This window comes from Symphalangus syndactylus, chromosome 7 (assembly GCF_028878055.3).
Source record: "Symphalangus syndactylus isolate Jambi chromosome 7, NHGRI_mSymSyn1-v2.1_pri, whole genome shotgun sequence".
NCBI classification, from domain to species: Eukaryota; Metazoa; Chordata; class Mammalia; order Primates; family Hylobatidae; genus Symphalangus; species Symphalangus syndactylus.
In genome coordinates this window covers 3,493,228-3,510,525 of record NC_072429.2, presented here as the reverse complement: position 1 = coordinate 3,510,525, position 17,298 = coordinate 3,493,228, and positions in this window count along the sequence as shown.

The following is a 17,298-nucleotide window of genomic DNA, read 5'->3' as shown; positions in this document are numbered from 1 at the left end:
AAATAGAGGTGTTTTGCATAATAATTTCATTTATATTCATTTCATCAGCTAAGAACTAAAAAGAATTTAAATCAAAATCAATTATTCATTTACAGGTGTTTTTAACCATCATCTCCCCCTTTATCTTCAGTTTTATGCCTCCTTGTATTGCCATTTTGTGACTTTTTTGCCATAAATTATACATATTTGGAACAGTCACTTTAAGAAATTCAATCTTTGGATAAGATCTCTAAGATTGATTTAGTATGAATACGTGTGTGGGCACACACTTGACAAAGAAAGGTCAGTTATAAATATATGTGTACACTTATCAAAATAATTCACATAAAATCTCTGAATAAAATTATCTGTATGCTTTTTCTGTCAATAAAAGCAATATAGTATAATTCTTGGTAGTAAACCTGTTTGTTTTCATTCTGTTGCCTACCATGTGAGCTGCCATGTTGGTATAAAACATCGATCATTTGATATTTTACTACAGCAAATAATAGTGATCCCCACGAAATAATAAATAAATCAGTGAGTTTCACGGAAATAAGTTTTTGGATGGATCAGATAATTTGAAGTTGTTAGTTTATTCTCCAGCAAGGTGAAAGAAAAAAGCTGTTAGTTTGTTCTCTATCAGGTGATCGAAGATGAAAACTAAAGTTCTCAAGGCCAGTGCATAATAACGGTGCCGTATTCTGTGCATCAATCACCATTACCAAATACCTATATTGCCAAATATTTCATGTACCGCTTTAGTGGTGATTAATCAATGTGCCATGGCACTGAAACTGAAACGAGACTTTGTAGTACAAGTGATATTCAAAGGGTTTTGAAAATTTATCAGCTCTATAGATATAGATGAAAATTTATCATCATCTATCTAGAAATCCTGTTTTTATAAATGTTACCTAGCCAAATATTGGTTTTATTTACTTAATATTTAGAAAACATGAGTTTAGTAAAAATTGTTCAGATTTTCTTAATGTAGTGTGTGAAATTACTATGTAATTATACAAGAAATATGCTACACAGCTGAATACACAAAGAGGTCAGCAGAGGGAGCAAAAGGTGCCTTTCCCCTATAATCCACAGCAACATCACCCGCTCTTCTCTCTACATCATCGATGTATGTTATCTAAAGTCCTGTGCAAATGCCACCTCAACACAAGTCCTCTAGCCTTGCCTTCTTATCAGAAGCAGCTCGAAAGCCCCGATAATTCTAGAACCACTGAAAAATACACACTTGTTGCAAGGATTGAAAAGCCTCATATTGCAAATTCAGAATTCACAGTACTGAAAAAATTCATAATTTTTTAAAGTTACAATACTGTGAACTATACAAAATGAATTATGCTGGGATCCGATGACTCTCTTCATTCCAGCCTATCTTATATTTTCTCATTCATTTCTCCACATAGTCACAACAACAGACTCACTATTACATTTCATTAATGGCTATTTTATAATAAATGATCTCAATAGCATTTCTGAAACCTCTGCTGTTCTGGTTTTACAGAACTCTTGAATTTTTGAATGAGTTAGTTTTTGATTGAAAAAGACCTGACTCTTATGCTTAGAAAAGCCATCATTTCTTTCTGTAAGCTTTCCGTCTTCTATAAGCTTTACATGTTCCATAAGCAAACATTCGCTGGTTTTGTGATCAAACTAGAGAGGCAAATTCAGTTAATAATAACAACGTCATTTATCATCCTCAAATCTAGTGTTATGGATAATACGATCTCCACAAGGAGACGGTTGCACGAGCGACAAGAGAAAGACAATCAACAGTCTTTTACTCATACCAAGATATGTCCACACACACTTGTTTCAACAGTCAAAGTAACGCCATATGTCCCCAGTGATGTGGGTGGGCAAAAGGAACAGTTGGCCTGCTAATGAGGGCCATATGTACACGCAGCCTATCGTACCATCCTTCTTACTTATGGTTGCTGAAAACTCAGTGGAAGAGCTTGCTCTGAGGAATGGCATGGCTGGAGGAGGAGAGGCTTCCTTAAGAGCAGGAAAGGACCATTTGTTGTACAACTACTGTATCTCTGAAACTGGGAGCTAAAGATATGCATGTACGTTACTCATTCTTATTAAGAGTTACTTACGCATCCGTAGAGTTCTTTACTCCAGTTTCACCTTCTTTCACTAAATTCTTTTGCATTTATGTGCAAAGGGATTTTGGGCCCTTTTCAAAAATTACTTTTCCTAATCAATCTTGTTAATTTGATGTTCATTTACATCGGCTTCTCTTTATTTTTAGCTTGATTTCCAGAAAAATTATACTTTCTTTGACATTGTTAAATGTTACAATATTAAAAGAAATGAAAAAGACTTAAAAACTTAGAATATTTGAATGAGGGTTTCTGGAAGGCAGAGAGAACAATAAGGCAAAAGTACTTACTGCACTACTGTTCCAAAGTAAAAGAAAAACAAAGATTTTAAAAGTGATTATAGCAGCTTTGTATCTCAACCAGGGTTTCCTTTGAAATTTCTACAACTGCAAACACTATTCAGCAATTTGCACTGATTATAACATTTATTGTTTTAAGGTCAATTGTGATACTATGATCAGATAATATAATTTACTTTACTCTTAATGGCTTCATTTTGACAACTGAGGGAGCTTTCAGGAAGGACAACGCTTCCTGCACAACAACCAGTAAAGCAGGTCACATCCATTTTCAATCTAATTGTAAGAAAAATGAAGGACAAACTACTTGTGAGGCAGCAAGAATTCATTTGCATTAAATTAATTTGAACAGGGCATTTCAAGTTCTCTCTGGCAACAATGGAATAAAGGGGAAAATGAATCTATCTTATGCAATGATCCTCTTCTAGGTTACAGAAAGATTTGAAAGGCTGACATGACCATTGCTAAATTTCTTCTAGAAGTCTATGATTAGTGTCATAGATATAACTCATGAGATAAAATATTCACAAAGAATGTCTGTGAACTGCATCAATTGTGATGGAACTACTGTCTAACATCCCTTTGAAAAGTTATATTCTGCAAAGGTTAAAAAACACCAACCTTTCGATGCTTTCTTATATGGATGAGCTTTTGTCAACAAGAACTAAGCTTCACAATTAAGCACTATGGAAGATAATGTTCTAGGTTAATTTAAACCTAACTAATCCAGGACTTGGCCTTGATAAATAATGGGTTTAATTAATATTTTTGACCCTAGCAGTGCAAATACTTTTACTTATATTTTACTAAAGCTAGTTTTGACAAATCTAAGGGTATTTAATTTATCAGTATCTGTTGTCAGATGAAAACTTCCCCATCAATACCTTCTAATGGTTCAAAAATAAACTGTTACCCCCACAGATACATTGTTTTTCCATGCGTAAGCAAGTACATTAATTTCAGGGTCTCAAGGCATAAAAGTGATATTACCACTTGTGATAGGCTGCATAATAGTCCCAAAAGATGTTCTTCACCTAATCTCCCGGCCCTGGGAATGTGCTGCCTTACACAGCCAAAGGACTTGTAGATACGATTCATTTAAGGATCTGGAGACAAGGTGATTATCCCAGATCATCCACGTGAGTCCAAAGTAATCACAGGAGTCCTTAGATGAAGTGGAGAGAAGGACTCAAAGTTAAAGGAGGAGACAGCGCGGAGACAGAAACAGAAATAAAAGCAACGCACCTTGAAAATGGAGGAATGGGGAAAAGACAATGAAGACAGGTGCCACCAGAAGCAGAAAATGCAAGAGAATGGATTCTCCCCTCAGCACCTCCAGAAGGAACCCACACTGCAGACACATTGACTTAGCCATATTAAAGTGATTTTGGACTTCTGACCTTTGAAACTGCAAGACAATAAATATGTGTTAAGTTATGTAAATGTGTCGTAATTTGTTATAGCAGCAGTAATACAACTAATACACCACTACAATAAGCAAAGGAAATAAAGTGCAATAGTGACAAACTTAAGGGTTTCCAGGAAAGAGAAACGAAGTGGTAAACTCAATCACAGGATTATATTAGTAACTGTAGTATATGTTACTTGCTTACCCTTGCAATCACATTATTGCTGTAATTATCATTATCATCCAATCAATATGATTACACCAGTATGTATAACTTAGACATGAAAATTTTTTTCTATTTCACTCTTCCCATAATTCCATGCAGCTACCCCTAAGCAACTATGTATCTGATGAAGCTAATATTTTCAGGGAAAATCTTCCATGTTAAGCAGAAAATTTACATCTAAAATTAAATTCTTTTAAGGCAGTCTGGGGACAATACCTAGAAAATTCAAACATTACTTCTCAAGAATACCACTAGCAGTGAATTTGTGACGCTATCTTCCACCAACTGAATCAAAATTAATTTTAAATATTTTCAAAGCAATATTTTAAAAAATCGTGTACACATTTTTTCCTCTTGGTAAAAATAAACCACTTCTCAACCATCCATTATATTTATGTTAGTTACATGAAGTCCATACATGAATTATCATACCACAAATAGAAAACTATTTAAATAGAAAAATCTCACTTGGTGCTGACAGAATGACAGCATAAAACTGTTAAGCATGAGGAGAAAGTTGTTTGCAGTGTAAATATTTCCCTTTTCCTATCAAAGTGTGTCCTGTGATCTAGCGCTCTTCTCTCCACATGCTTAAGTACAGCAAAAGTTATAAAAACACTCATTCTAGTTTTCTATACTTTAATGGTTGTAGAACATCAGAAGAGAATTGGGAGATGGGAATGTTTTGTGCTTGACATTGCATTTGAGGGGAAAATAAAAACTTGGACATAATATGTGGGATGTCTCCACAGTAATACATGGGAGGGCAAGAAAAAAATGCTATCAAATTTCTACCATGCGCTGAGCCCCTTATATCAACAAATATCCAGCCTTTCTAATGTACTAACAACCACTCTTCATAGCAAGTATTCTATTCCCAGCTTGTAGGTAAGAAACAAAGCTTCAGAAAGGGATCTTCACCAATTTCACACAGTCAATAAAAGGCAGAACTAGGGCAAATATCAATAATAAAAATAGCAATCTAATCCTAATTGGACCTGGCACTGTTCTAAGAAGAAAATCATTAACAAAGGATTTTGAGTTACCACACTCTTAGTCTCCCCGTTTTACAAAAGAAGCAACTGGGGTAAAGTGAAGCTATGCCGTTTCTTTTCAAGCTCATATACCTAACAAGATACCACTTTAATCATGGGTCTCTGATAGATCGTGTACCTCATTTCTAGCGTTTGCTGAGATTTTTCTTATTAACCCTAAGCAAGTATTTGATCCCTGGTAAGTATGCTGTAATTTTTTCACCGCTCATTCTTATCACGGTTCTTCAAGAAAAGTACAGTTCAACACATTTGTCCTATTTGGTTACAAATTTTGAAATTCAAAATATGTATCACACTAAGCTGTTAGCTCCATTTGGAATTTTAAAAAACTAAATTTTTCACTCAGTTAAAAAAAATTGCATTGTTTACTCCCATATCTACAATATAGCTTATAAGTGTATATTTGTATTGAAAACATAATTTTCTACAACTTTTATAATATTTAAATATTATTTAAGGTTTTAATAATATTTAAATATTTAAATAATACATTTAAAAACATAGTTCAACAAGTCCGAATAATCCATCACTTACTTATGACAGAATATTTGTTCAGTATCTTCTGTTTGTTCACTCTTGTGTAATATATCCTATTTTAAGAATCAAAAACTTCTCTTAATGTCAACACTACAGCCTCTTCACAATTCCTACTTATTCCTAATTACCCTTCAGGAGCAAATAAAATGAATTTATCCCAAATTTCTTTGCTTTGAAACAACTTCAGTGAAAATGGTGGTTGTCAACCATATCTACCATTCATATATCCCATTGTTTTCTGCATTAAATTTCATCTAATACTCCTTATGCCATCAGTGTCACTACAAAGGGGGACAGGGGATGAATCTCATCATGAACAAAGGTATATACACTAGATCTTAGGATGTTCAATCATTTCCTTACTCTATTATGTCCCATCTGAACTACTCATATGAAAATGAGCAACTATATGAACATGGTACTTTTAAGAAAGGATGTTCAAAAATTAATTCATATCTTGTACAAATTTGTATCCAAGAAATCATGACCTAATAGGCATCACATATGTGAATGAAAAAATTCACTTTCAGCAATGAATGTTGATGACACTCCTTTAGCAAGAGTTGTACCGAGCTACCCACAACTCCTCAGCACTCACTATTCTCATACATGCGGTCGGACAATGTCCAAGGGTGCAGTGATTCTGTCCAGAGGCTTTTCTGGGCCGTTAGAGCTGTCTCAGCCTGTGTACAGGGTTATACAGACACTCTAGGGCATTCATGACTCTGATCACTGGAGCAGCCCTGTACTAACTGCAAATTTATGGAGGAAACTTTCAAGTCCTCTTGCCCCCCAGTTGGGGTAACTCTGTTACCTATTTCATGTGGTCTCAGTTCTCCAACAAAAATGATCTCGGCCTGCTCATCTTACTTCCATTTCACTACATGGCATAACTAGAAGTTGACTAGGTATTCTGCTTTAATGTATATGCAAAGCCCTCTTGTTCAGGAATGTTTGTAGAATAATATTTCTAAATTAGGAATACAATTGGTCTTGTTCTTTCCTGAGGGATAAAATGTCATCTCTCTTCTTCTCTCCCTCTCTCCTTTCTTCCTAACTCAGCTAACCCTCTATCTGAAAGAATTACAAAGGAAGAAATCTAGGGCATTGTTTAGCATTCTCAGGAGGATTGGAAATGTTGGAATGACAGCGAGTATCACACATACACTGCTTGAAGTATTTTGTAGGATCCAAGGGAAGAGAAAATTTTGACATTCCAGAAAATTTAAATCATCCTTTTAATATCAGGACCAGAAAGAAACAGGTCACACGGGCAAGAGCCATAAAACTAATTATCTTGACTCTTTCCAGAATACCTGAGCTATAAATGTACAGGGAATCCTGTAATCAGATGCAAAGTTGTGTATAATATACTTAGTTCCCAAATGTAACTAGGAATTTTATGTATATAATGTGAAAAATCGTTCCAAAGTATTTGAGACTCCAAAAACTTTCCTAGCTAGCATTCAATATTCTTGCTTAACTTCTCCTTATACCCCTAACTGTATTGAGCATGCATAGACACACAAAAGCTAGGATCAACTATTACCGCTTAAGAAAGAAAAGGAGGAAAAAGGCTGTATTATAGGGATTTAGTTTTCTTCCTCAACTCTTGAAGAAGCCTATTTGTATCAGCCCGTGTCAGACAACAAAGTACTTATCAATAAAGTTTTATGAATGTGGTCACATATGAAATATAAGAGCATTCAGTTTCTACCTCTCCTTTTCTCATAAATCCTACATCAGATAGACATTAGCTATATCTGCCAATGTTTCCACGGAATCTTAAAGACTATTCACTGCAAAGCTGGCAGTGTAGCCTGAAAGCAAGTTATGTCTGCGTTGCAACTTCACACTAAGTGGTTTAAAAATACAACTAAATGTGGCCTGTCTTTATCTTGATTATAAGACATAAATTATCCCAAGAATATTCTTAGTAAAAATTGGGTCTCCCGGTCAAGCCACTTCTATTAAGAAGGACACAGGTCAGTTTTTAGGAGTTTAGGTGTTATTTGGAAGTTAGGAGCATCTAAATATGGAATATAACTCCATTAAATTATAGTATATTTTATATCAAAGAGAAACGACAAAAATAAGAAATGTTTTAAGTATTTTTTCGTATAGCGTGTTCATATATAATTACTTCAGTAGTCTCAATGTAGTCATGCAATTGTTTGGGTAAAGAACTAAACTTGAAGTTAAATAGCATAGGTCTGAATTCTTATGGTTTATAACATTCATATATTTTATATGTTCCAGAATAATATGTAATTTCTAAGTTTATAACATAATAATTACAGAAATCTAGGTAAAGTAATACTTCTGTGACACAGTCTCTTCATCTACAAAATGGAATATTGCTTTTCTCCTTAAATTTATATTAAAAATTGGAGAAGTAATATATGTGAAAGAACCTTACATTAAATATGCAAGTTTTATTTGTTGAATTCAAACAGTCATTAAAGAACAAAATAAAACATTACATTTGGATTAACAAAGTAGATACATATATCTCAATCTGAGAAACCTTTAAGCTCTCTTGACCATAAAATGACATTGGATCCTATAAGAGAGTTTGGTAAATATTTGAAAGATATTTCAATTTCACACCTAAATGTTGATTCTGACATTTATTTCCTAAACTTATCATTTGTATACTTACCTGCTATTAAATCCACAGGGGTCATGTCACTAACTGTATGCCCACCGATTTTATTGAGAGGTATTCAGCAAGGCCCACAAAGTAAGTATTGAATTTTTTTAAAAAACAGACCCAAAACACCTAAAAGCAAAACACTTAGTAAATTCTTATAATCATGAAGATCACAAATTAGTGCTATTAGTAAGAAAGAAACTTCTAAACCAAATAAAGTCCTAATACCTCCAACGAATTTTGTCTCTCTGATACACACACACACGATTAAAAAAAAAATGAAGGAAATGTAAAAAAATAAATAAATGAAGGAAGTTCTGTGGGAAATGTCCATAATTTCATGCCCAGAATTTCTCTATCAATCTCTTTCCCCAAAGTTCTTCCGAGAAAATAAAGTTGCCTTTCTCTCAACGTTAACTCATCACTTTTCTCATAGCATTTTCAAAAGAAATATTTCCTGTCAGCCGGCCACTTAAACTTTGTGCTGTTAAAGAAATCCAAAAAGGTATCAATTTTGCAACAAAGGATAAAGAGGAGACGAAGTGAACCAACATGGCTTTTAAGCTAAATTGCCGTCACCTGTCACAGGTTGTCTAGCGAGCCTCAAGTTCCCTCTAATAAGCTTATGGAGGGTGCGGAGCAAAGGCACCTCAAGGTGCTCTGCGGGTTTTCCCCTGGTAAATTAGGCTGAAAGGAAAAGAGTCCCACCCCCCACCCCCAAACTTGGAGACCAGGGCTGCCCTGCCGAATGCTGTGCCCAGACCTCCTACTTCCACGCCCTTCCAGTCCTTTCCTCGGCTTGGAAAATTGGGCATGAGGCAAGCAAAAGGAAGGACAGAAGGCCAAAACGGGCATCCGGGAAGCCAAATTTCTGTCTCAAAAGCTCGTCTAGAAACGCGTACATAGCGCGTGCCTTGGGGACATCTCCTAAAACCCCGTTCACTGAAGCTAATTCCTCCCGAACGCCCCCACGCCAGCTGAGGATCGCAACCGCCCATCCGCCCCTCCAGCCTGTGCAGCCGCCCCCAAAACCTCCCGTGAATCGGGAAATGTCAAGGCAGCAGCGCTTGGGGAGCCGAGCAGCCTCGCCAGTTCCAAGTCTCTGGTTCGAGACCCCTCGCTTCGCCTCTTTGGGGAACTCACCTGGAGTCAGGTTTAGATGGCAGCCTCCACCCAGGGGACCGGGAAGCGGCCCCGGGAAGCGCCGCCGCGTCCTGTGAATAACGAGCGCAGCGCAGCGGAGCAGCTCCCCCTGGACTGGCCGCTCCCCGATTCCTCCCGCTCTGTCCGGGAACCGTCCCTCCGTTCTTTCCTCTCCCTCCCCTGCCTGCAGCCGCCGCGCTCCCTCCTCCTGCTGGCGGCGCAGGGCTGTGCTTCCGCCTCCCTCCTGCGGGCGCACGAGCTGCCCGCGCTGCTAATGAGCAGGCTCCAGGCTCCGCCCGGCCAGGGGTGCGCACACGCCCCACGCCGGAGACGAGCTCCCGGGAGCGGAGCTATGGATACGCCTGGTGCGGCCGCTGGAGAAATGAACTGGAGGAGGCATCCAGCATCTCACACTTTCTGGCCACTCAGCTTAACTAAGCCATAACCCCAGACTTCTTCCTAAATCTCCAGTAATTTACAGGTGCTGAAAAGTCAATGAGGGGTTTGAGCACAATCTGTGTTAACAGTATTGCCAGTATAGACATGCTAATCTGGCTAGATTCTAGGGATGAAATGTTCAAGGGACGGTATATGATTCTTTCTGGTGGTTATTTTGACATATTTTGGCTATACTTACAGATCTGTAAAATAAGCCAGCAATCTTCTAATCATGACAACACAGATTCCTAATTGAAGGCAGCTGATACTTATTAAATACCAGGCTCTGTTTAATAGGCTCTTCTTTCCCAGCTGATCTTTACTACAATTCTGTGAGCACTACTAGCACCCCTATTCTATATTTTAAGAATTTGGGTTTAACTTTTAAAACAAGACGGTCTTAAAACAAGACTAAGGATCATGTCCAACCTTGCAGAGATTCTAAGTTTCTGAGCCTAAATAATAACTGAAATCTGTAGCTCCCACAACCCATAGCCTGTGTATAATGTGTTGCAGCATCTTGGATGGTACTGTGTAACTGAACCAACAAAGATAATAGGACCATCAGCAAATACACACCACGAGACTAATGAATACCTAGAATCCTAGTGAGACTTGTAAATAGTCAAGCACCCTAAGTAACAATAGTTCAAGTGCATGCTAAACATGGTGATTGCTTATAAAAGAACAGCAACCAGTATGAGTGAAGACAGGCAAATAATGTTCAAAATGTTCAGAATCAATGTCCAGCCACTTATGAGTTGAATTCCCCACTCTAAAAAGGAGGCCAGATGTGATGTATTCTAAGAAGTCTACAATGGGCGTGGTCTTTTCGCAACCAAAAAGGGCTTTTTAAACACTTATTTCCCATTAAGAATATGCAATAGCTAATTAATATTAAATCTGAAAATCAGTGATAATTTATTTCAACTAACCTTACATGAAAAAATCATTACTCATTCAAGCTTTTAGAATTAGATTAAATAGCATTGAGTATCAAATTTACTTCAACCCATAGAAATAATAGACAGTTAATTAATAAAGTAAGTAATTTAATTAACTTTACTTTTGTGTCATGATGTATTTTTCCTTAGGAAAAGGATAAGACATTTTTTCCATGGTATAAAATACTAGAATATGACTCTTATATTTTTCTTCATGAAGATTAAAGAATTAATAAAATAAGTACAGACATATTGTCAACAAATCTATCCAGATCATTCATTCTCCACTCAAGAAATTATGCTAGGCAAGCTTTATTTCTCCATATGTACAAGGCAATTCAGAGGTCAAAAATTTGAAAACACTTCAATGAACATCAACCATTAATTAACTAAGAGTAGATTTTATTTATAAACAACTTTAAAAGACTATAAAAAAGGTATAACAAACTTCTACTTTATCAGTACTGCTACTCCTGTTGAACACAAAGATATATAATTATAGTTTTCTCCCTATTTAAAATATTTATTGATTCTGGCATAATAATGTCATACTCATCCCTCAATAATCAGTGTACATGGAATCAGAAATCTTCTCTTTCACCTAGTCAATTTAAGTATTTCTGTGTTTTGCATGTTAACACTCTATTTATTCTGTGTTTCTAGTGCTTATCCTCAAAATTTTTATAGTTCCGTTCACATATGAATTCTACCAATCAGCACTATATATAAATAATGCAACGTATAAAATGTGTTAAATAAATGGATGTAAGATTTATGCTAAATTTTTCACATAGTAAGTACTTCAAAACCCTTATTATTTTTCCTTAAGCTTTTATGTGCATATATTTTATCTCTCCAACTAAAGAATAAACTTCTAAATAAGAAGAGTTTTGTCTATAAATTTTACGCATTTTAATACATTATTAATCTAAAACCTTGGACTAGAGTTTGGAATTCTTTTATGTATTCATTTATTGATTCAAAAAATAGGTGTCCATGCCATTTTTTCTAAACCTTGTGCAAGATGTAGGGTATACAATGATGTCCAGACTTTAGAGTCCTTGACCTCATGGCGTTTAAAGTGCAGTAATGTACAGTAATTTTAAAATCTATTTATTATTATTTAAAACAATAAATGAATACATTCTTGTCGAAAATAACTGAAAAGTCTGTCTGAATTCCCTGGCCAAGGCCAAAACATGAAAGCAAAAGAGCTGCCTGAAAACAGTGCAAGCCGCTCTCCAGAGGGTTTCTCTGTTGAAACAGCACATCGCATTATGGAAATAATGAGAAAAATTAGTAACTGTGCAAACGACAACACATATGCATCTTTGTGGTTTCTGACCTTTTAGCATCGTCGAAGCAAGACCACAAACCTTTCAACACCATGCGTGGTATTAATCTTGCACAGAATATAATGTTTTCACATATTTTATTCTGATTTCCTACAAAGTAATTTCAATTTCTAGCTAAAGCTAATGGATTTTTCTAGTGAAAACATGGTGTACCGAATGACTTTCCAGTGAGATCCGCGTACCATGCGCCATTTTCATGTTCGTGCTCATTTCTCTGAAGTCTGTTTGCCTTTAATTCACCATAATAAAATTCCTTGTGTACTTTTATTGGCAACCATTGCATAGTGACACTTGCATCCAAATGTAATTCCATTTGAGCTTGGCAGTGTTTGCTTTTTTATCAGAAGAGGAAAGTTAGAGGGAACAAGGGGCAAAGATGTGTGTAAGAATATCTGAGGGACCATCACAGCATCATCACAAATTCAAGATTTTTTTGAAACATTAGACAAGGGACTCACAGCCATGCCCTGGGATGGCTGAAACACTTCACAACCTGCTCATGTTTATGACCAAAATCATCACCTAAAATGAATTCAATGTGTCAATATCATAATATTGTTTGTGTATAAGTAATCATGAAGCAGTTAGGGAAGGGAGTATAATCTAGTAAGAAATTGGAACAAAAAGTGTTAGACAAAATTCAAGAAGATTTAAAAGAAGAAAATTAACCTGTCTGATCTGAACAGAATTGGAAAAGCACATCAATCATAGCTCTATACATTGACCATAGACTTAAAGCATAACATAAAAATAAAGAAGGCAGATAACTCAGGAAAACATTTCTATTAAATCTACTCCGTAAAGTTTTCCCATACTTTTATTTTACTAACAGGAGCATACATTTAAATCTGACAAAATCATATATATTTTGTTGATTCAATTTGTAGCAGATAGAGGAGCATGTCCCAGTGCTATGACAGTGAGTTGTCACTATAACATACCACTGCTTTACATCTTACCCACAGGCTAAAATGTTTACCCCTAGAGTCGTGACTTTGTATATGACAGGAGATTGCTACTAAAAGTAAATATATTTGGCTGAAGGGTAGATACAACTTTAGGCCATTATATCATTCACTAAAATTTAGCTGGCATTTACATATTTACCTGCTTAGTTCATATGACAAATATGTTTGAGAGACTGCCATATACAAAAAAAAAAGATGGAACCATCTTACAAATTTAGAGATTACTTAAAGAAATGGAACTGAAGGGTTAACTGTGATGGCAAGAATGAAGAGAGCAAAACCAGAGGGTACTTCAAGGAGAACAGGCATGAGAGAGGCATTATAATTTGGAGGGTGCTATGATTTGAACCTATGTGCCCATCCAAAGTTTGTATGTTGAAACTAAAATCCCAGGACAATGACATCAAGAGATGGGGCTTTTGGTTAAGTGATTAAGTGAAGAAGGATCCACCCTCATGAATGAGATAAACGTCCTCGTAAAAGATGCTTTAGAGGAATGCCGGGCTCCTCAGTCTCTTCTGCCATGTCGTCACATTGTCCGTTTTTGCCCACTTTTGTCACGTGAAGACGAAGCAAGAAGGTGCCACCTCGGGACCAACTGCCAAATCTCCACTGCCTTGATTTCGGACTTCTCAGCCCCAGAACTGTGAGAAATACATTTCTGTTTTTTATGAATTACTCAATCTGTGGCATTTTGTTATAGCAGCATACAGACAAAAACAGGGTAAACAGCCTGGTGAGAGTGGATATTTTAGAAACTTGAGATGATTCAATGTCGCTGATTCTCCATTTTCTCATATGTAAAATGAAGGAAATAATGCTGATTACTTCATAGTTCATTGTACAAATTAAATTAACTATGTAAATAAAGCAAGCAATATAGTTCCTTTTATCTAGTATACATTGTTTAAGTGTTGTTGTCATTACATGAGGAAAACAAGAACTTCCCCAAACAGAAGGATGTGGGAACCAAAACTAAGATATAAGAAAGGACCAAAGTTCACTGTGACAATCTGGTCAAGCGCTGGTTAGGGAAGATAGCATAATGTTACGCATAGATATTATTTGAGGATAATTTTCCTCCACCCCGAACTCCTCTAGCACTTTCCCTACGTCTTTCATTGCACTTCTTCATTTGTCTCTTTAATTACGGTTATTTATATAAATCTTTTAGCTTCCTACAAAAATAAGCTTGTAGTGGGACAGATTCTTGAGGATCTATGTCAAAGCAATTTTTCTATTTCCTACAGCAAGTAACCCAGTAGTAATCACACAGAATTTGTTAAAAGAAAAAACATAGGAAGATTAATTTCCATTTTTTTCTTTGCTAATATTTAATCAGAATTATACCATTGTTAGGGAGGGAGAAATTATAAATTGAGGACATGAGTATTAACATTTAAATCTGTTATTCTGCTTTATTTTAGAGCTTGCCATGTTTTGTGATTAAAAAAAGAAACAGGACATTCTATATAGCTGTTGCAAAACGTGTGGTCTGTTGGTGAACTAGCAGCACCAGCATTACCAAGAGTTCCTTAGTTTGCAGGACTACTGAGTCAGAATTCGCATTTTGACAAAACTCCAGGTGATTCATGCTCTGCATTTAAGTTGGAGAAGCACTGTTCTATAGTTCTCCTTATGTCCTAAATGCATTGTCAGTGAAAGAAAATACTATACGTATGATAATAATAACGGTAATATTAACAAAAATGTAACTATTAGTAATTTTCTATGCTCTCCCAGATACTAAGTCCTTTATTTAATACTTGTGATATTTCTGCGAAGTTGCGATTGATATCACCTACTAAACTGATACTCAGAAATCTGAAGTAATTCTCCAAGGTCACAAAGCTAGTGAATCACAAACCAGATTTTTAAACTCTTGCTGCTTCATTCCAAAGACTAAACCGTTTCTAACTCACGGTTAATACATTTGCTTCTGCCTTCCATTTCCTAAATATGGTTTCCTTTCTATTTCATTAGCTTTACTTATACATGACTGATTTTTAACCCTCTCTAACATTTGCAGAATATGGTGTACTATGGTTAATAAGGACAATACCAAGTAATATCATGTTGAGAAAGCGTGCAGAAGTAGCATCAAAAAACAGACTTTTTCCAAAATGTTTACTAAAAACTTTCAATAAAAACAAGATTTTCTACTTAGAATTTCTACCTTGCATAACTCAAATGGAGCATGATTATTAAAATGACAAAAAGATTACGTAATTGCCTAAGAGCTAAGAATAAGAATTGCTATATAAAAAAGCATAAATATGCCATATGAATGACATGTATAAGAATCATGGGAGTGCTATTTGGTATTTAGTATTTAGTTCCATTCTGCAGCATGATCAAAAAGAAGCATCTGTATAGTTCACTGTGCATTATAGCACAATAAATCACCTCATTAGGCTCAGATATATGTAAAGATTTACAGTCTGGGAAAGTCCACTAGATATTCTTAATCACTTCTTAGACTGTACTGTCCCCCATATTTCTCTTTTTCTATAGAAAGGTTGCACATGGAAAGGCTTTATTTGAAATCCAGCAATGAATGGAATGTCTGTGAAGCAAGAAATAGATGGAAATTGACATTTTAAAAGAAAGTTTGGCTTCTGAAGAGATACAGCTGTGACCTTGGTCTTTTTGTTGGAGAGAAGTATTCCCTAGCCTTACTGTACTATTTTTCCCAAAGCACCCTCTCTATTGTTCTCCCTTCATCTCTGGCTCGTATCATATGGCCCCTCCCTCATTCTATCTGGTGAGTTCTGAGAAAAATGCTTAAATTCTGCAGAGAAGATTGAGAACAATGCTAAATATTCCTCAGAGAAGCAAAATATTATGTTAACAGTTTATATTTTCACATGAAATTGTCTATCTCTTCTCTCTGTCTCATGTGTGTATGTGTGTATGTGTATATATATATATACATATAATATACAGTAGATATGTATATATAGAGTATAATATTCAGTATATATGTATATATAGTATAATATACCGTATATATGTATATATATACAGTGTGTGTGTGTGTGTGTGTGTGTATATATATATACATATATATATATATATATGTATATATATACTACCATTTACCTCCCAGGCTATACGTCCTGACATCTTAAAAGTAGAAAGCCCTCACAGGCCGCGGTTGCTCATGCCTGTAATCCCAGCACTTTGAGAGGCCGAGGCGTGCAGATCACCTGAGGTCGGGAGCTCAAGACCAGCCTGACCAACATGGTGAAACCCCATCTCTACTAAAAATACAAAAAATTAGCTGGGCGTTGTGTTGCGCACCTGTAATCCCAGCTACTCAGGAGGTGGAGGCAGGAGAATCACATGAACCCGGGAGTCGGAGGTTGTGTGAGCCGAGACCATGACATTGCACTGCAGCCTGGGCAATGAGAGCAAAACTCCATCTGAAAAATAAAGGTGGAAAGGCCTTAAAAGACTTTTGAAAATGAGATTTGTCAAATATTTATTAGAGATGAAGAAAATAAGTGCGGACACACACGTAACTTGTCTGAGGTCACAGAAGTAGGGACCCACACGTAACTTGTATGAGGTCACAGAGGTAGTCATGCTGCAGCAGCCTTATTGGTTTTCCTCTATGACATGCATTATTATTGTTTTTGATCATTTCAAGAGGTTTCTAGTCGATAGTGGGACAAAATTTCTAATTTGGGAACCTAATTTTCTCTGCAAATCTTCTTTACATCTCTAGCTTATTAATACACCTCAGAAGTGTTACAGGCATTAATTCGCAGGATTTTGAAGAATATTTTGAGGTATGCTGGGAAAAGTCATGTCAAGTATCAATGATTAGAAACTAAACAATCAATATTAGATATTGTAAAATTATATTTAATCTTCCATATGGCATAAATAAGTTATTTTAATGTACAGTCGTTGTACTTTGTAAACTTGCATATAAAATATTTGAAAAAATAACTTTCAATATGTAAAATGTAAATATACAAAGGAAAGCATCGGAAAAAATAGATAAAAATAATCAGGCTAAGAAAACACTACAGTGTCACCCTCAGAAGACTATAGAAGGATTCTCACCCTCGAGAAACAGAGGAACTTGAACATGGAAATGACCCTCTGCTGGCCATACTGATTATGGTACATAATTTTAAAAGGCTTTTAGAGAGA